The 22,783-nt window shown below is 32.5% G+C and overlaps 1 long non-coding RNA gene across 1 annotated transcript in view; it reads left to right on the plus strand.

The window, feature by feature from the left end:
- The first annotated feature begins 8,486 nt into the window (after positions 1-8,486).
- LOC105475439 (uncharacterized) overlaps positions 8,487-22,783 on the plus strand; it is a 102,932-nt gene continuing 88,635 nt past the window's right edge. The window contains exons 1-2 of the long non-coding RNA XR_983351.3: positions 8,487-8,684; positions 12,522-12,610. This is a non-coding gene — a long non-coding RNA (uncharacterized lncRNA). The remainder of the gene's footprint in view (positions 8,685-12,521; positions 12,611-22,783) is intronic.

Raw genomic sequence — 22,783 nt, forward strand, 5'->3', positions numbered from 1 at the left:
ATAGGAAGAAAATGTCAAAAACTTCTCTGTTCTGATGTTAAGATTCTATACAAAGAAATCCCTAAAGGCTCTATTAAAAGGCACCAGTGACTGATAAATAATTTCAGTTACTGTAAGGATATTATATATAAAAATCAGTAGCATTTGTTTATACCAATAATTTTCAATCTGAAAGCCAAATCTAGGATGCAATCCCATTTACAATAGCCAAAAACAAAATAAAATACCTAGGAATAGTACCAAGAAGGTGAAAAAGCTCTACAAGGAGAACTCTAAAACACTACTAAAAGAAATCATAGATGGGCCAAGCAAATAGAAAAACTTTTCATGCTCATAGATTGGAAGAATCAATACCTTTAAAATAGCCATCTGCCCAAAACAATCTGCTGATTCAACAATATTCCTTTCATCTACCAATGTCATTTTTCACAGAACTAGAAAAAAAAACCACGACTCTAAAATTCATGTGGACTCATAAAAGAACCTGAATACCTGAAGCAATCCTAAGCAAGTAACAAAGCTGAAGACACTACCTTACCTGACTTCAAACTATACTATATGGCTACAGTAACTAAAACAGCATGGTTTTGGTACAAGACAGACACATAGGCCAATGGGACACAATAGAAAACCTAGAAATAAAACTGCACACCTGCAGCCAATTAATCTTCAATAAAGTCGACAAAAATAACCAATGAGGAGTGAAATTCCTATTTAAATGGTGCTAGAATAGCTAGCTAGATATATACAGAAGAAATAAACATACAAACAGCCAACATACATATAATAATCCTCAGAACTCATCATTAGAGAAATACCAATCAAAACCACAGCGAGATACCATCTTGTATCAGTCAGAATAGTTACTAAAAAGTAAAATAACAGCTGGTGAAGCTGCAGAGAAAGGAGAACACTTACATACTGTTGATAGGAATGTAAGTTAGTTCAACCACTGTGGAAAGCAGTTTGAAGATTTCTCAAAAATAAATAAATAAAAACAGAACTACCATTTGACCGAGCAATCTTATTACTGAGTATATATACAAAACAAATGGTTCTACCAAAAAGACAAATCTATTCACATATTTAACAGGCACTATTTACAATATCAAAGACATAGAATCAACCTAGGTGCACATCATAGGTAGATTAAAACAAAAAAGAAAATGTAGCACTTGTATGCCATACTTAATACAATGCAGCCACAAAAATAATAAAATTATGTCCCTTGCAGCATCATGAAGGTAGCTAGACACCATTATCCTAATTAACGCTGAAACAGAAAATCAAATACTGCATGTTCTCACTTATATGTGGGAGCTAAACATTGAGTACACATAGATATAACAATAGCTACAATAGAAGCTGGGAATTATTGGGGGGGTGGGAGGAAGAGGGCAAGAGTTGAAAATGAAACTACTGGGAATTATAGTCAGTGCCTGGGTTATGTGGTCATTCATACTCCAAATCTCAGCATCAGGCAAAATATTCTTGTAACAAACCTGCACATGTACCTCCTGAATCTAAAATAAAAGTTGGAAAAAATAAACAAACAATTAAAATTTTACATTTCTCTGTGCAAGTCTTTGATCAATGAGAATGGTAAAACATTTAGATTCTCCTTTCTATTCACATACACTTTTGCTTTCTTCATGCTAGACAATGGGACAAATCGTATGTGGCAGAATGATAACTGATATATTAATTTTGATTTGTTCCCATTGCTCTGGGTGCGTGGAAGGAAGAAGAGATGAACTTCTATCTTCTTTCCTTAGAGATGTGTTAATGTCTTTAATCCAAGGAAGACACTTTCTACCCTAAGATATTAATGTCTTTTTTAAAGACAAACTTCGGCAGAATTTGCCCAAGCAGGAGGATGGGTGTCTAAAAAGTGTTCAACAGGAACTAGGAAGAGAATTAAGACTTGATGGGTCAAATCCTTTCTTGAGTCCCCAAGAATGACTGTGGTGCTGTCTCCTGGAGACTGCACTCAGGGTGTCCCATCCCTCAGCTCTAAAATGATCACTGAATTTAAGCTAGAGTCAAAGGGAGGAGAAAAGCTATCTCAAGGTACCTGGGTCAATGAACACATCATTGCGGACCTAGTGTGGTGAACTGAGGAATAGTCTTTCTTCTGGAGTCTTAAGTAGGATTATAAAAAATAGTAATCTTCCTCATTTAAACCATTGTTCATGACTGAGAATGAATTTCATCCCATCCTGAAGAATAGTTGCATGACAGAGCTTAAATTCAGTCTCAAAAATAAGTAGATATGGTATCTTTTGCACCCCAGTATATTTATTACACATATACTTATTGCATAATTAAACTTTAATTATTCTGTCAGACTCACTCACATAGCGTTGTTCAGTATTGCTGTGGAGAAAAAGTAGAAGTCAGTAGAATGCAATGTGGTTTGTTTATATTGCCTTTCCCTTCACCCTTTGCAAAAAGTGAGATAGATGCTTCTGTTAAAGTGGTGACCGGAAACCAAGTGGGCCATAGTTCACAACAGATAAGAACACAAATGAGGAAACAACAGGCTGAGGTACAACTTCTGAGCAGATCACATGGAAATTATTTAAAAGAGAATATTTATTTTCCATTTTTAATGTAGAGGAGAGGATGTTGACTTAAGAAAGTAGTGTGCGAGGGAGTTGGTGGTATTATTTTGAGAGATACATAGATGTCTTATTACTACTAAAAGACTTTTAACCAGTATGCCTAATTCCCTGGCCATGAAGCATAGTGGTTTACCCTACATATTTAGATTTACGATGTCTTAAAAACAACAACTACAAAACTTTCTGAGTTTCATTGCACAACAGAATTATGTGGTGATACTGGCTACCAGCAATAGTCAGGTATTACTTTGAGGACCAGGTTCAAAGTTTCTAATACATTTTTTTCCTATTTTAGCACTTGGAAAATGTATAGTTGTCCATTAAAACATTAAGGACAAATATTTGCATATATGGTGTTTTCCATTAGCCCACCTATTACTGCATTAGAGAAATGTAACATTTGGCCAATTAAGATAAAAATAATAAAATAAAATGTTTAATTTCATTAGATGTAATTTAATTACAGAATTTAGAAATCATTTTTATATTTCTACAAATGTACTGGGTTTTTATTTCATAATAACAAAAATGCATTGACTCACATCAATTAGAGCTAGCAAAGTCTATTTCAATTATTTAGTGAAATTATCTCATTTTTACAGTCACAGACATTGTAACATAATAATTAGTGAGGTATTTTCAATCAACAATTTAAGATATTTTCATTATGGTAAATTCTTCATATGTCACCTATTTTAATAAAAAAGCATATTGAACATTTTGGAGAGTTTGAATACTATTACAAATTAGTTTTATAAGTTAAAAAAATGTTTAATCAGAAGTAAAAGAGGATCTAATACTTTTCACTGTATTTACACTTAAGTTTTTAAGGAAACAGATTTTTGAACCAAAAACACTTCTGAGATTTTTTTCTAAGATCTTTTCTGAGCAAAATATTTCTGAGTTAAAATAGAGTTTTCCTTTTACTGACAGGAAGAAAGGTGGAGGAAGGGTAAAGGAGGCTGGATAACAAGCATCAGAACCTCCACTTGCATTCTACAAAATATAGTTGCATAGATAAGGACATAGATTCATAGAGTACAATACTGTTTATCCATTTCTTATAACAGTTTTTAGCTTGAATTTTTGGCCTTTAACTACTGTTTTATTGTTTTCTATAATGAATATTCTTCTCCATATCTTTTTGTGAAATTTAACATCTAACAGTTTTCACGGAGGCTAACAATCGAGACAAAAATTTTCAGTTCTTCTTTACCCTTTTTATTTTCGTAAACACCTGCATTGTTACATTTTAAAAATTTTCATTATAATTTGATCATATGGTGTTAATAAGAAAAGCTGCTAGCTATTCTCAAAGCAAGCCATTTATTTCCTTGCTTGTGTGTTTAGTTGTGCTCTGCCCTTTTCCTATAATTTCCTTCCATGTTTCTAGGTAATACAGTCATCTCCTGATTTTCCCAATACTTTCAGATGTAAATACCCATTCCTTTATTGGATATTCCTAGTTTCCTTGCACTCAGCCTAAACATAACATTAAATTACCCTACTGTGTGATGAAGTGATTCATAGCACAGTATGTGGCACAAAGACATAAAAACATATTAATAATTATGCTAACATTTGTTGCTATTTCAAGTGCAGAAACTGTTTGATGCCCTACTGTAGATTTTTTTAATTGTGTTGTCTTTTCTATGTTGATAATTTTGTTTGGAAGCTAAAAGAACAAACTAAATGTATTAGGTACATGAAAAAAATAAATATTTAAAAGTAACAGAAATTAAGAAAATGGGAAATAATAGAAAATAATTAAAATATTTGCTTTAACAATAATAAGCATCAAGAATAATCAAAGAAAATGAATAACAACACGAACAATATAAGTAATAATACTCTGTCAGTACTAGTTGATCATGGCCAACAGAAAAAGTAATTCTGCTAATACATAATTTGAGAAGGGAGATATTAGTTACTCCCATGTTTCTCTGAACATTCTCTTGCTCTTCTTCAACTCACTTCTAACCAGAAAGAGAAAAGTGCCAGAGCCACAGCCTGAGAAGTGATCAGGGGCTGAGACTCATTATTGATTTGGGTAAGAAACATGACATTGCCGGGCGCGGTGGCTCGCTCGTGTAATCCCAGAACTTTGGGAGGCTGATGTGGGAGGATCACAAGGTCAAGAAATCGAGACCATGCTGGTCAACATGGTGAAACCCTGTCTCTACTAAAAATACAAAACTTAGCTGGGCGTGGTGACAGGAGCCTTTAGTCCCAGCTACTCTGGATGTTGAGGCAGGAGAATCGCTTGAACCCGGGAGGCGGAGGTTGCAGTGAGCCGAGATCGCGTCACTGCATTCCAGCCTGGAGACAGAGCGAGATTCCGTCTCAAAAAAAACAAAAAAAGCATCAATACATTAGGTAGACTACCTCATCTCAGGAGCTGTTTCCTAGAAAACCAGACTTTATCCCACCAAAGCACTTAATGAAACAATGTGTCAGCTTTGAACCCTGCTGAGCCTACAGAATGTCAACACTTCAAGATGGTATTATTCAAGAAGTATCTTTGTAATTACACCCCCATTTTCTTCTCAGTTGCCCAAGTACCATCCTGAAATTAGCAAATGTAGAGAATAAAGTTGAATTTCCATAAACAAATTTATGTTTTCTAATTACAAAGGTCTCTCTTTTACTACTGCTGTAAAGGATCCTAAAGTACTCCAGAACAATGAACACAATTTTGTAAGTTTGGCTTATGCTAAAACCTTGTTAATTATATACTGAGAATATTCTGTGGGCCACTGTGACCAGAGGATTTTTTTTTTTTTTTTTTTTTTTTTTTTTCTGAGAAGGAGTCTCGCTCTGTCGCCCAGGCTGGAGTGCAGTGGCGCAATCCCGGCTTACTTCAAGCTCTGCCCCCGGGGTTCACACCATTCTCCTGCCTCAGCCTCCCGAGTAGCTGGGACTACAGGCGCCTGCCACCACGCCCAGCTAATTTTTTGTATTTTTAGGAGAGACAGGGTTTCACTGTGTTAGCCAGGATGGTCTCGATCTCCTGACCTCGTGATCCACCCACCTCGGCCTCCCAAAGTGCTGCGATTACAGGAGGACTTTTTACAATATGACCAGTGAGAACGCTGTGGTATCTAACCCATGCAGAGATAGCAAGGAAATCTTCAGAGAAAGGAAAAGAATCAAATTATATTTTTTGCATCAAGTGCTCAACTTGTTCAATCTTGTGGATGTACACATGAAAATAAAACAAAGTAGTGACAGTGTTTGCAAAACTTATACCAGTCTCTTTGCTGAGACACTGATTTCTATGTACTTTATTTGTTCTTGCCCAATTACTGAATCTGGTAAGTAGAAATGACTTTCAATACGCTTCATCAGTGAAGAACGACCAGCCACTTTTTCAAACTACACTGATAAAAATATATAGATACATAATGGATTTTCAAAGCAAAATTGTGGAGAAAAGGAACGGGAGCTGGTAGTGCTATGGGAAATGAGATCTGCTCACAGCTTTTTAAGTGACTTTTATCATGACAAAATTATTCAGGAAAAGCTATTTAATTCTGTCACATAATATCATATTCCTATGACTATCTTAATACTTCACATGACATATTTCTAAGACTCAAAGAAAGAAAATGATATGAAATATTTATTGATAACCTACAAGGCAAGGTATACTGAGATGGTATTAAGTTCTTCTGAAGTCCAGAAACACATATTGACATCATAGTTGTGATTCTTAACTGCATGCTAAAGTAGACCCTGAAAGAAAAAAGTAAATTCAGATAAATGACTAATAATAGAGAAGATTGTTCTCTCTTAAACACAAGGCATACTGTTTCATTTATGGGTTTATAAAAGAGTCGTACGTAAATAATCAAGGAAAATTAGTCATACTAACATTTTTATCTCACATATTTTTTCTTCTTTGATTTTCTCATATTAAAAAGGGGATGGGTCTCCAGTGAGGCCCTACCTTCAGGCCAGGGAGGGCCTGAAAGCTGGGGGCCGGGCTACCAGTCCCACAGACTAGAATAGGGTGCCTCTTACAGGCTCGCCTATGGAAAATTGGCAGGGTCTCTTGCCTCTCCAGGGCCTCCTCTCTGCTGAGAGTTGAACACTTGAAGGTCTGACCTGCCTACAGAGAGGAGCTGCCCAACTGCAGGTCTCCTCAGAGCTTTTCTAACATTCAGTAAAGCTCCTCTTCATCTTGCTTTCCCTCCACTTGTCTGCATACCTCATTCTTCCTGGGTGGAGGACAAGCACTTGGGAAAAGGCACCATCGGTCACAGAGATTTCTGGCCAGAAAAGCAACACCTAAAGATCCCATAACAATACTAACATTTTTATCTCAACTATTTTTCTTACTTCTTTGATTTTCTCATATTAAAAAGGCATTTGCTAACTGTGGACATGAAGAATGAGAAAAGGAATGATGATTATCTTATTGCTAACACAAATCCTATTCTGCTAGTTGAGTAAAATGGATTTGACAACAGAATATTTTAAACCAAATACATGAGGTGTCCACCAAATCCCCATTTTCTATGTGTTTTATGGGGAAACATAATTATTTGCTGTAAAAACCATCTGCTTTTCTTGCCAACAACTTCACTTTTAATCATTGGTTCAACAGAATGAATAATAAAGAGACATCAAAGCAAATAAAGGGAAGAGCCTTTTTTGTGTTTACACTCTCAGAACCAGTAACTCCTTACACTTACACTTTGTGTTTCCAAGAACATGAAATGTTAAAACAAAATTCAATCCCAGAGAGGTTGCTCACTAATTTTAATAACTGTATATATGCTTTCTTCAAATCCAAAATATATTTAAAATACCAAATCTTTTATTTATGATACACTATAGTTAAAATTACAAAGTAATAATATCAACTATTTCATAAATCTGTTTTTAATCCATTTTCCTGGCTTTACAGGCAGAACCTTGTAAAGTAAGAAAGAGGAATACTAAGTACTGCAGGTGTTTAATCAACACAGTCCCTTTTGTATTCTATGATTTGACTCTTCTTTTCATCATATATCATCATAAAATATGGATTTTGTTCGAAACTTTCCATTAAGAATCCAAGATCATTACTGAAGATGATGATAGAATCAAAGAGTTTTTCTCGGGACAATCCTCGACTCTGGTATACTCTTGCCTTTCCACCTCATCAGCTCTACCAAGTCTGAATTTCCTGACCTTTAAGGCACTACGCCAGCTCCATCTGTTTGCTCACTTAATATGAGTTAAATTTGTTTAAGGATGAGTTTATCTACTAAGGGATTATCTTTTAGTTGCTTATTATTAGTAGTAGGAAACAGTGTGTAGTTTTGTCCATGTTCTGTATATATGTGAGTTCAGAGGTTTAAATGATGGGAAATGGAATATATGCTTTTTTAAAAAAGCAATATAATTTACATTAATTAATTTAACATACGGTCTTGGGTCCAGCCAAAGCCAGGGTTCCACTGTACAGTACATTTTCTCCCTAAAGCCAAGGAAGGAAATGAGAAAATCTGTCTTTGTGTGTCTTGCCAGCACTTTTGTTCTTTTAAGTGTTATTATACCTTAGTAAGAAGCGAGCTTCATATGTTTTATCTCTTTTTCATTCATAATCATGCTGTTTTCATATGTTAGAAATACTTTGTCTTTTATAAGTAAGTCTATATTATGAAATAATTTACTCAGTTCTTAATATTGACATCTACTTCAGGGATGACTGTACAATTTTTGACATAATATCCAATTCTTGCACTCACACACACACACACACACAAATCCTACAAATTTTTACAATATTAAAGTTTTTAAATTATTTTAAATACATTAGTACAGGGAAAATATAAGCATAAAATTATAAAATACTAAATGAAAGGCTCTCACGACAACAGTACCATCACTGCATTGCTCCCAAAGTAAAACGGATGGTCAGATGGCGAAGTGCCATCAGCCTTAGTGTTCTGAAACAGTTGCGAAGCTACCAACATGAAAAGGTTCACTCTGGACACTTCAATTTCAGTGTTTGTTATAATACAAGTGAGATGTCTCCAAAATATTAAAGATGAGCATATTAATTAGACGGTAAGATGTTAAATATTTTATTTTCTATAGTTTTGAAAATGTGTTACTGTTAAAACCAAAGAAGCAATCACCAATCAGACTGGTTTAGAAGCCTTCTTTCAATAATATGATGTAATATAACCTAATTATTTTGTAATTATAATTTATGTCCTAATCATTGCACTCCAAATACAAAATTATGCTGGTTTTGTTTTCATTTTCTCCCCTTGTAGAGCTTGAAAACCTGCAAAATGCTAAGCTAATGATATTTTCCCTTTAAATGTTAAAAAGATAGCTATGTATACTGGTTCAAAGTAAAATTTAAAAGCCTAAAATATTTTATCAACTCTGAAATATTTTAATTAAGTCATATTTATATTTTTGTATGACTAAATATTTCCATTATACATATAAGTATATTTATATATTTCCATTATAAATTTTATAAATATATTTACACAGGCTTACTTTGGATATATTTTTGTCAGTTTTTCAGATGATCTGATATGACAGAATCATTTACGTTTCAAATAAACATGATGCAGCATTTCAAATGCACATAATTCACTCTTTAGTTGATGGGTCTTTTATTGTATTTATTTTCAAAATCCCAGTTTCTTCTATTATTTTTTCCTTATAAGGCAGATAAATTTGAAAAAACATGATTATAAAAGTAAATTTAAACCTCACATTTCCCCAAAGATAGGAGAGGAAAACAATCAGCAATTTGTCTATGGGGAGAAAAATTTTCCATTCCAAGGATATAAACACCTTCATAAAGATTAATATTTTCTATCGAATATTTAAAATTTCAGCATTGGTATTGGGGTAAGACAGACTATTTGTTAGATCATCTTGAATCAAACAAAATAATAATAATTGCTGTGAATGCAAGTAACATAAGCCTGCCTGACAAACAGAATGACATTTCGTATTCTAAAATATGTCATAATTATATTTGAATCTAATTTAATTTTTCTACCAGCAGGATATCTTAAAACAGATGCTTTTAAGAATGTCATACACATCTACTCTGTTTATCTCACATTGCTTTGCTTCCTTTTTGTTTTTAATTGATTCTCTCTATATAGCAGCAGTCTTATAATTCCTGACTGGTTCAGTAACCCCATGACTCACACATAAATTACTCTATAAAATTGCTTGTACAATCTATACCCTACCTAGACATTTCACATGTAAGGGCTGACAAATAGAGACTGTCACAGAATTAAATTTAGGGCTCTAAACCAAAGTTAAAACTCAACTAAGTAAAACTGATTTTGTGAACTGAGCTTAGGTGAGCTGAGGTTATTAATTTAATATTTCTCAGTGCACTTCCTATCTGCAAAATGGGAGGATTAAGTGAAACATTAGTGGAGTTCTGAGTAAGAAGTTTGAATCAATGGATTCTCATCACTTAAAAGTTAGAATAAGATGACTTTGCCCTTTCAAAATACATTTATATAATTAGTTAATTTTCAAAAATTTTACTTTCATTGTCTTTATGTTTAAAAATATTTTAATATGTGAGTATATCTGAAGACCAGATAATTTGGTATCATCACCAATAGAAGTACATCCTTCTGTGTTCAGACAAGAGCACTGAATTGACTCAACTTTGTCTTTATAAGGACCACTGTGTAAAAGTCTTACTTCACAATTAATCTCTGAAATTTTAGGGAAAGGTTTTTACTCTTTTTTTACCTATCTAATGAAGAATTAGTTAAAACTGATTCTTTCTAAGAATGTTATTTAGTCTCCTTTCTAGTTACAAATCTAAAGACTGAATATAACAGAAAGTTATATAGGTTCCAACTATGTAAGAAAACATACAAATGAGTAATTTTTTCAAAGCCTAACTCAGAATTACACATTTGTATTATTATCATAGATAGATAAATAATAAAAACTTTCCCTAAAATTTCAGAGATTGTGAAGTACAACTTTATCATTTCTCAAAATCCTATACTGAAGGCAATTAGCATGAGAAATATACTAGTTAAACTTGCATCAGTGCCTTTGAGACAGTAATTTCATTTTTATCAGTTTAACTTAAGTGCCTTTCTCAAATATGATAGATCCTAAACATCCTTAAATGAAAGAAATCTATACACAGTGTTTAAACAAAAATCATGGGCAAAATAAAGCAAATACAGACTTATTCTGGTCTTTTGTTTGTTTTGTTTACAGTCATTGAATTTTCTAGCAGCATTTATTTTACCGCCACTCCACCTTGGTAGTATCAGAAGTAATACAAAGCAGACATTTTCCACCTGGGGAGATTAGGGTATCTGTAAGCATCAGCACTACAGAACTCATCTGAAAATGCATATCTTTATTGTAATGTTATGTGTACACAAGTGTATGTTCAGTCATATGTATTTTAGGTATACTATTTGTGTGTTTTATAAGTGTCTTTTCACTGAATTTTTATTATCACATACCAGTCTCAAATTACGGGGAAAACTGCAAATGGCAATTTTACAATAATGGAGTAATGTTCTTAAGTATATATCATATACGAAAAGCAATAATGTTCACAATTATTTGTTTTTAATTTGGTTAATTAAATTGAGAAACCAATGCAACAAGTGATAGAAATTATTGCTAATATGATGGTTTAAAAATGAATTTATTTGAGTGTTTAAACAATACTTTGGTAAATGTATGGCAAAGAAGAGATAAATCTTTCTTACAAAATAATTGCAAATAATATATGCAGATATTTCTTATTCCAGAAGGTAGAACACAATTCCTATCTCCCCACTCTCCACTTTTGATGTTAGAGTAAACTTAATGATTCACTTCCAAAGAGAAGGCTAGAAAAGCTACAAATAGCAACTTAAAGAAGAAATACCTGGCAAGCACACACAGGTGATGAAACATTATGGGGGCCATCAAGTAGATACTATAATAGGCCATGATGAGATTACTTCACCTATGTGGTATTCTGTCCAAGACCTCATAACCCCAGTCTAATTATAAAAAACAAATAAGCAAGGCCTGGCGCAGTGGCTCACGCTTGTAATCCCTGCACTTTGGGAGGCCGAGACGGGCGGATCATGAGTTCAGGTGATCGAGACCATCCTGGCTAACCCGGTGAAACCCCGTCTCTACTAAAAATACAAAAAAATTAGCCAGGCGTGGTGGCGGGCGCCTGTAGTTCCAGCTACTCGGGAGGCTGAGGCAGGAGAATGGCGTGAACCCGGGAGGCGGAGCTTTCAGTGAGCCGAGATCGCGCCACCGCACTCCAGCCTGGGCGACAGAGCGAGACTCAGTCTTTAAAAAAAAAAAAAAAAAAAAAGAAAGCAAACAAATAAAACATTGAAGAAACTCAAATTGAGGCATTCTACAGGATACTTGGCCATTTTACCCCAAGACTATCAAAGTAAAAGGAAAAATAAAAAGGACACAACTGAGAAACTGTCACAAACCAGAGGAAACTGGGGAGACACAGTAACTAAATGCAAATAAACCCAATACTCTCGACTGGATTCTAGATAATAAACAGTACAATAATGGAAAAGTAATTATTAATAAAAATCAAATACATCTTGGAGTGTGGTTAATCAATAGTGCACCAGCATTCGTTTCTTAGTTTTGATAACTGTGCCATAGATATGCAACTTGTTAATAATAGAGGAAACTAAGTGAGATGTGTACAGTAATTCTGAATTGTCTTTGAAACTTTTCCATAAATATCATATTATTCAAAGAAATAAATTTATTGAAATATAAAACAGAACCAAAACAGTATTTGGGTCATGGTACAATATAACACATACAATCAATGGAAGCTCTCTTCGCTAAATATATCTTAGTTTTCTATTTAGGTTAAATTGTGTCATTTTTCCTCAGTCAAAACATATGCCCAGAAGCCGCTGCCATGAGAACTCATAACTAAGAAGATGTTCTGTCTCCTACCAGTGAAGTCTATGAAATTTCAGGTATGTTTGGCACCAAAACTTTATCCTACTTATATTTGTTTTTAAGTCTGTATAATAAAATTAACTACCAATACCTTTGAGCTTCAGGAGCATTAATATTTTGAGAACTATGTATTTTGTAAAGGCACCAACAAGGTGAAGGTGAAATACCTAAATTTTGCTGTAATACTGATACTACCACTTTTTCCATGAGAGAAAATCATAAAAATCCAGGTTTATCTACTGATATTATTTCACAGTTTTTTTTTTAAGTTCCTGTTATCCTTCAAATGAAATAGACCAGAAGGTAAGAGATCATATTTCAGGTGACATATAGCAAATATAGTGACTAAGCAGAGAATTCATATTTAGGTGCAAAGTAAGGTCAAATTTTGTTTGTCACTGTCTAGCTATGCAATCTTAAATAATTTTAAAGTTCTTTCTATTAATCAGTATCCTCACCTATAAAATAATAGAACCAAACTCCTTGAGTTCTTGTGAAGATTAGATGTGTTAATATATGAATAACACGTAAACTAGTACAAAATAACATAAATTCCGTATAACTTTTAGATATATTAATTTATTCAAAAAGACACAGTAGAACCCCAATAAACAGACTCGTTCTCAAGAATCAGCCACCATTTAAACCAACTGGTCAAATTCAGTTCAGACTACAAAGAGTAAGAGGGTAATTTTGTGATAAACAATAGCTATAGAAAACATGACAATTCTAATGAATACCAATATGACCAAAATATACTAGACCATGGATCTGCAAATTATATGAATCTTACAAATATTAGACAGTATTATTCCAAAATATTTTAACAGTATCAATACACAAATAACTTTTACAATATGAAATATGCAGCAATGAGAAAGTGTGAAACTATGCAAAATAAGTCACAACTGAAATGTCTACTTTGGTATTGAAGCTATTTAAATGGGTCTGCTGATTCTGAAGCACTGGTAAGAATTTCACTAGTTTTTGGTCACAGATTACAAATCAGTTCCATGATCAGGCTTTTTGTACTGTTAAAGAAAAATTATTCAATGGCACTTGTTAAAGCAAGTAGTAAGGTGAATTTTAATCAGTACTACTGCATAGTATTAGATTTTGCAGTAGAGGAGAGACTGGGTTCAACTCAGAATACAGCATACACAATTGGAAATCTACAATCAAGGAGCAGGGGGTGGTAAGGCATGTCAGTGCATGGAAAATTACTAAACATGAACCTCAAGAGTTAGTGGGATTCTAGTTGAACCAACCTGATAGGATTTGTACTGAAGATAAACCACGGTAATGAGACATCATCTGAGGGATACTGAAGGATGAGAAGCTTGATCAGATATGGAGGATGATCAGATATCAAGTGTTGGGAAGTTCTTGATAAAGTGACCTGGCAGTGTTCTTCTTCAAACTAAATTTTACAAGCAGGTGCATAGATGTGCCTAAGAGAAAATTCAAGAGTATGACTGAAGTTTGATCAAGCCAAGAGTCTTTGTGAATATCCCCTTACTGGTCAATGAAGCATGAATGGAGCTAAAGGAAGTTCTACCTACTAATGAAAAAAATAAGATTAAACACCGATTTTACTATCATTGATCATATTTATCGTCTTCAAATAAGAAATCATCTGACATGTACAAAATCTACAGTGCATTATAGTATTGCTAATTATAGTATTGCTAATCAAAACAGGCAGAATCTATTTTTCAATATAACTTATCCCTGAAAGTATATGCTAAAATGAGTAATAAAAAGTCATATTGTCTCAAACAAAAATATGCCATCAGTTAAATTCTCAATATATTTTACATAAAGTCATGTTAAAGGAACTTATATTAGGAATTTGATAGATTTTTCTTTGAATTTCAAAGAGTTGTTATCATATCTGGTGAGTTTTAATGTATAATCAGAGGTTTACAAAAATGGATGTTAGATGATAGCACAAACACACACATTCACACATACACACCTAAAATACATATGAGATAGTAGAATTATTGTAAATTGCTCAAAGCTCTGCAAAGTATTTTACTCGAAGTCCTATTATATTGAAATACATACTGATTGTAAGAGATCACCTGATGCATTTCAATGTGTACACAAAGAATTTTAGAAAATAACATCAAAAAGAATAGAGACTTGAACAATAGATGTATGAGTCAGGCTGAATCCTTAAATTTAATATGACAAAAGATAAGAAGTGAAAAACAGCTGAAAAGATTAAGTAGTAAAACATATAGTCTCAGAATAAAAGGTTTATATGGTATTAGGAAAAAAATTAAAATTATCAAATAATATTAAACACACTTAAAATACCATTAGGAATAATCAAGTCAATGGATAATGCCGGGTGAAACCAGGTTTCTCATTGTTGGAGCGGAAATTTATAGATAATTAAGGGGAAGAGGCTAGAATGATACATTTATTAATGGCTTAGAGTTGAGACACTAGTAAGGAATCATGGTTAGGATAATAAAATTAAAGGTGGTTACAGATACAAATATTTATAAATATGTAAATACCTAGATTAGTATTTGCATATATATTTATGCAACATGTATATGTATATGTATATATGCTGTGTAAGTAAGTCTTCAATGGCAATGAGCACACTTAGTGTAAAATCTTGGTTGTTAATATGATTATCTAATAAAGAAAATAAGGGATCTTTGGAGAAAAGATGGTTCTAGGACTTACGCAGGAAATATACGTGATGAGATTGAAATACTTTGGTTTAATATAAAGTAAGTGCAAAAAGTAAATTTTTTAAAAGACTACATCTTGGAACAGAAAATGACATTAAGTAAAGAATAAATCTGAATAAAATGTGAGCTATTGTTAACAATACTGAATCAACATTTGTTAATTAATTGTGACAAATATATCTTGTTAATGTAAGATGTTAACAGTAGGGGAAACTATGTGCTAGTATATTTGGGCATTTTCTATATGGAAACTATCTCATCAATTCTCACATAAGTATAAAGCTGCTTTAAAAATAAGGTCTGTTATAAAACAATAAACCTTCACTTACATTAAAAATAAACTTACAACACTTACATTACAAAGAAAGTCCTCTCACCTTTCTATTCTATATCTCTAATTACTTTTCTCTAAGTTGAATAAATTAAGAAAGTTGATTATGAAAGTTCCCCAATAATAAACACATATGTGACAACAACCATAGAAATAGAGACTTGAACTAAAGTTATGTCCCAATAATAAACTCAAATCATTGCCAAAAGCTCTACTTAAGAACTACCTGGATTTATGGAAGTAACTAGCACCATTCTAGATTGTCATAAATTTATACTTTGTATCTTTGATCCCTATATCTGTATAGTTGCAAAAAAGTTAAATACCCTACTATAAAAAGTATGAATATGTGACAATTATATATACATAAAGGTAAAGAAAATAGTTGAATGAAAGTTTGACATATAAGCTATATCAACACATAGCATAATGTAACAAAAAATTGATTTCAAATATGACCTTGGATTCCACTAGGGAAATTAACTCATGGGAAAAGTGATTTTTCAGTCTGATTCTGAGCGAATTAATCAACATGTAATAAGAGAGAAAAGGCCAAGTGTCCTCGAGAGTGAGGAGGACAAATGTCATAACATTTTTTATGTATTTTTGTTATTAAATTAAGGTTTCCATTTTATTTATTATCAAAAAGTGTATTCTTTCATTTTATAATCATTTACAATATATTTTTCCCTAAAAACTTTGCTTTTTTAAAATTTCAGTAGTCATACTATATGGCAACATTTTGTTATCCTCCCTTTTCTTTGAAAGGATGCACAAATATTCCAAATTACTTTTGTTGCCTAATCACAGAGGAAAACAAAGCAAAACAAAACAGTTGTCAATTTGTTACATAAAATCCTCCAGGAAAAATAAATGCACCCAGGGAAATACTGGCTTGCACAACAAAAGAAAAGTACTCTGTCTTTTCCATAATTTAAACTCTTTATTAAACAATAAACAGTTTAATATTAAACAATGAAGAGTTTAATATCCACGTCAGTTCTTTTCTTAATTTATTAGTTTCTTCAGTCATTTAACTTTTGAATGATCCTTCAAATCTTAAAGAAGAGTCAGTGAGCTGAAGTTTATCTAAATAAATCAAGAACGCGTACGACGAAATTAGTCATTAAGAGTCTCTGAAAATAATAGACTACTTCTGCCATTCTGAGACTAGAAGGAAGCTAAACATATTTACAACTTAAGCAATTCAACAAAGTACCCCTCAGAGCAATATTTTTTATATAAATAATGTTAACTGAAGCTATAAGTCTAGTATTTAAATCACTGTGAGTACAGAAATAGTCAAATATTATCATAGTAAGGAGAACTTTAGAAGAAAATTGTCAGGATACAACAAAGAACAACCAGAAAGCACCCACTTACTGACAATCTCTTATCTTGCATAGCCTAGTCATTGAGTCATTGCTAGGTAGACCATTGGATCCTGTACGTGCCTGCGTCACCAACACAGTGCATTATGTAACACTATGGATAGTCTAAAGTCTCCGCTTCATGTTTCCTTTCTTCCTCTCCATCCCCTCTTTGAGTAGATGTTTCTATGGCCAAGATACTCAGCATCAGGAGTCTGAATCTCTCAGATTCTTCTCCCATCTCGCTTATCTCAGAGAATCTACAAGATACTGAGAACTTCCCCTGTTTACCAAGGGCACTTATGAATATAAACATGACAGATTATTACTTTATTAAGCTAAAATAGGACAGTCCTCTGATATCACATCAAAACTTAACATAATATTTTAAATCTCAAATCAGTCTAAAATATGTTTTAATCCCATGTAAAATACATTTTTTATTGAAAATGTAATTAAATGCTTAGAAAATAAAGGTTTAAAATAAATTTATTATTTTCAACATGGCACATTGAAAATAGTACAGGAAAATATGTTTTTAATAAATTCAGTATGGATAGAAGAACGTATATTAATTTGCCCAATAAATGTCTGCATCATTGAAATAATGCCAATGCAGAAAAACCAGTCAGTGCGAGAATGCCATGTGAGAGCTAACAACAGTTTTTTAACATTACTTTTAGTTGCATTTAGACACCTTACAAATTTGGTATGTGATGTGACCAAACATGATGAAACTAGTTTTCTGATCTTTGACAAGGGTGTCAAAAACACACAATTGTAAAATGGTAGTCTCTTAAACAATTGGTGTTGGTAAAACTGGATATGGGTAAGAATGAAATTAGACTCCCATTTTACTCCATACACCAAGATAAACTAAAAAATCCATTAAATATTTAAGTATAAGATCTGAAACTGTAAGCTCTTTGAAGAAAACATAAAGAAAAATCTTGGCATTGGTCTTGGCAATGATTTCTTGGGTTTGACACCAAAAGCACAGGCAACAAAAGCAAAAACAGACAAGTGGGCTACATCAAAATAAAAGCTTCTGCACAGCAAAAGAAACAATCGACAGAGTAAGAAGGCAACCTACTAAGTAGGAGAAAATGCCTTCAAGCCATAAATTATTTATTAAAAATGGATAAAGGGCTGAAACAGACGTTTTTTCCAATGAAGACACACAAATGGCCGCCAGGTATATGAATGGGTGCTCAACCTAACTAACTGTCAGAGAAAGGTATATCAAAACTATCATGACTATCACCTCATACCTCTCAGGATGGCTGTCATCAAATGAAAAAAAGATACTCAATGGCAAGGGTGTGGGGAGAATAAAACCCTTATACACTTTTGGTGGAAATGTATAATAGTGCAACCACTATGAAAAAAAATATGGAAGGTCCCATTAATTAAAAAAAGACTTACCATATGATGCAGCAATCTCATTTGTAAGTACATATCCAAAATGATTAAAATGGGAATTTCAAAGAGCTATCTGCACCTCCCATTTTTTATTGCAGCATTATTCACAATAGCCAAGAGGTAGAAACCAGGCATATGCCCATTGATAGGTTAATTGACAAAGCACGTGTGGTATATATGAACAATGGAATATCATTCAGTCTTAATAGCGAAAAAATCCTACCATTTTTGATAATACGAATGAACATAGGTGACATTATGCTATGTAAAATCAGTCAGTCACAGAAGGACAAATACTACATGGCTTCACTTATATAAAGTATTTAAAAATAGTAAATACTTTATATAGTAACAGAAAGCATAATGATGGTATCTCACTTTTCTGGAAAAGGAACAGAAAATAAATCCTAAATAAAGATGTAAGAGACCAATAAATACAACAGAAGATAAAGAAAAAGCAAACATCAAAATATAGAAAATTGTCAATGTAAATTATTTCTTTGAGAAGTCTAATAATATTAATAAAATTCTAGGAAGACAGATCTAGGAAAAAATGTAGAAGAAGGTATCCACCAATGCCAACAATGGAAAAATTAAAGAGTCTAAATATGTAAATAAGACAGTATATTTTGAAAAAGAATAAAACTTTTCTCCAAAAAAAATTGGCAAAATATTTGGAAGACATAAATTTATTGAAATATATTACTTAGAATAGCTCTTTATTTTAAAGAAACTATATCTAGTTTAAAAATATCATGAAGAAAAGTCTAACCTCAATTAACTTCATTGTTGAATTATCACAAAATTCTACGAAAGAAATAGTATCAATTGCACATGCTTATTTTATGGAAGGAGGAAAGGAAGAAATGTGCCCCATCTAATTTGATATGACCAGTAACTATTTTATGTGACAAAAAGTATGCAAAGAAAAATGATAGGTCAATCTCTTTCATAAACATTAGCAAACAATCCTAACAAATACATTAGTAAATTAGTTTCAGTGATATGTAAATAGAATGTCATTGATTTATTCTAGAAAGCAACTTTGATGAAGCACTCAACAGTCAATGTGCACATCAAGTAAAAATAGAGGAAAAAACATGATTGAGTAGGCGCAGAATAAACATTTCTGTTTTAAGTAGTCTAAACTAGAGTATTCGCAAAACAAGCAGTATTAAAATAATACAGTAAATATCATACCTAATGGTTAATTATTGAAATATTTTTCTCTGAGGTTGGGAAGGAGACAAAGATGACTGCTACTAACACTTCCATTTAAAATAATACAAGTAGCCTTTACCTGACCTAAAGGTAAAAATAAATTTAGGAAAACATGCAAGTACATACAACAAAGACACAGGAATAAATAAAACTATCATCAGGTATGTCATAGCATTGTAAATAAAGATAATCCGAGTAACCACAAACAAGTTTATAAATGAATTTATAAATGAACGTACCAGTTTGAGAAGATCACTAGATACACAGTAAATAAGCAATAAATCAAATTTTAATTTTATAATAACAAAAAGATAAACTTTTGAGTAGTATTGAAATATCACAAAATATCTAGGAACATTTTTTTAAAAAAATTGTGCAAAACCTCCCAACTGAGGCATAATTTTTAAAAGTAAAATAAAAAGGCAAATAAAGAGAGGGTTACACAATGACTACAGTTTGAAGAATTTAACATGGAAAGATGTCATATTTAAAATAATCACAAATGAAATTCCATCGGCACAAAAATAGAGAAGGTTATTTAAAGAACAAAGCTGAAGGATTTGAACTAACAGAGAGCATAATCTACTGTTACTAAGACAGTGTAGGTGCAAGAATAGTCATACTGACCAAGTACCCAGAATAAAGTAGAGGAACAGATGCACATATACATAGATGATTTATGCCAAAGGTGACACTGTGGTGTAATTGTAAAAAAATAGAATTCAAGATATGTTAGTGGCTCAATTGTATAGTCATCTGTGAAATAATATGTATCTGGATCTTTATTTTACCCTCTTAAAACACACACACAAACACACGAACTGAAGATCTTAATACGAAGACAAACAATAAAGGAATAACATGGGAGTGTCTTTGTGAACATAGAGTAGATAAGCTTTCCGAAAGGGGCTCAGACAACACCAATGATAAGAAAAAATGATAACTTAAACTAAATTATACTATGTTCAAATGAAAAACTTCTCTCTAAACTCTTAACAGAGTAAAAGGGCATCCAGGAATTGGGAGAAGACACTTCTAATAAATTTTTCAGCAAAAGATTTACATAATATACTGCATGTCTTCCCTTAGCATTGTAGATAGGTTCTTAGAAACTGTAACTTTAAGTGAAATAAAATCTAGAAGGACCTCAAATAAATTAATTTTGTTATAACACTGATGAGAAAGAAAACTTTTAAAAAAAATCAGTTTTCTTAAATGTATAGTTTCAAAGAAGTTGTGGGTGCTGTTCGGTAAGGTTTTGCATATATATTAAAAAAGAAAAAAAAAAAAACAGAATAACCCAGAAAAAATGGTAAACATTTGAGCTCACACTCCATTGATGAGAATATGCAAATAATCAATAAATATTTGAAAATATTCCCAAGTTAAACAGATATTATTAAAAGAAATGCAAAACAATAATGCAACATCATTTTTCCACCCACCAAAATGGCTGAAACGAAACAAAAACAATCACATCAAATTTTGAATTTGTGATGAAATTGGAACTCTCATGCACTGCAAATGCTTTAGAAAACTTTTCAATGATATCCACTAAAAGTAAGCATTTGCAAATCCTCTGGTCCAGCAATTCCATAGGATACACCCCCAGTAAATGTGTTCACATAGTTTCCTAAAGATGCATACTATGCGCTCAAACAATTAAGTCTCTTGAAAAAGATATACACTATAATTTTTAAAGCAAAACTATTTTTAATGGATTCAAACTGGAAATACCCAAGTGTCCATCAACAGAAGAATGATAAATGTGTTGTGCTATAGTCACACAAAGAAATACTGTGTAGCAAGGAGAATAAATGATCTATAATTACACATAGTTATGTGGTTAAATCTTATGATACATTGTTAAATGAAAAAAGCCAAATGCAAAACAGTACATTATGTTAGTATTTTTTTATATCAAGTAAAAAAAAAATGGGTGGAAAGATGAGCTTCTGTGTGCTAAGTTTCTATTCCTTGATCCAGTTACTAATCACATGAGTGCATCCCATTTCTGAAAATCAATTGAGTTGTATGCAATTAAACATGGAATTTTTCATATACCTTACAGTTCTGTATTATGTAGGAAAACAAAGGAAATATAGGGCCATAATCAACTAGTGTTGAGGAAGACTCTTGCCTTAGCACCTATGCATTCCGAGGATGTCAGCTCAGTAAAAACACCCTACTGTGGGATATTGGGTGGAGACGGGTGGATGGAATTGTTAAAGCCACTCCTTTATTTGCAATACCCTTACAAATAGAACTTTTCTCTTATTATTGTGGTATAAAAAGTACTTAAGAATTCAAATAAGGATTCTGATAATTAGGTCACATTATAAAACATTCTGCATTAAGCAATTCTAAGATAAGTATGGTACCTGTTGAAAGGAGGTAAGAGAAATCTTGGAAGTCCTGTTCACTTATTTTAGTCCAGGAGGAAGTCTTTAGAAGGTCAGAAGATGACTGGAAGAAGGCGTTTTTCCTCTCTCTCAAGAAGAGTTCTTTTGTGAAGAGAAAGGGCAAGCCAGAGCTTAAATATATAAACTCTTATTAGACATATGAAGGGATTGCTGTTGTAAAGGTACTGTATAAAATATATAATAATAAGTACAAAAGTAAAAATAGAATTCTGTGAGTTTATGTTTTTTATACATTCTCCCAATTTCTTACATTCTCATACATTTTAGAACCCCAGACTCACTGTAAGAAACCCAACATCATCTCCAAAATACCAAAACACACACACACACTCGCACACACACACTTTTTACCTCTTAGCTTTCATTTGTTTTGATGCCTTTATATTACCATACTCTAAAAAGGTCTAATTTATATATCCTAAGGTGAAACATGTACAATGACTATGACTCAGGGAACTGAATGGTGAGCAGATGTAAATGAAAGAAATAGGAAGTAGTGTTTTGTGAAAAAACCATGGGGGTCATTAGAATAATAAGGTAGAAGACAGTTTAGGTGGTATTGCATGTTTGGCCAGATAGTTTGCCTTTTAGATTAGGAAACAGACTATAAACAAGGAAGACATTTAATTACCTATGGGTATAGAAGTTCAGAAAATGGGCATTACTCATTATAAGTTTACATGATACAGATATAACTCTCAGGGACTAA

Source organism: Macaca nemestrina, chromosome 4 (assembly GCF_043159975.1).
Source record: "Macaca nemestrina isolate mMacNem1 chromosome 4, mMacNem.hap1, whole genome shotgun sequence".
NCBI lineage: Eukaryota > Metazoa > Chordata > Mammalia > Primates > Cercopithecidae > Macaca > Macaca nemestrina.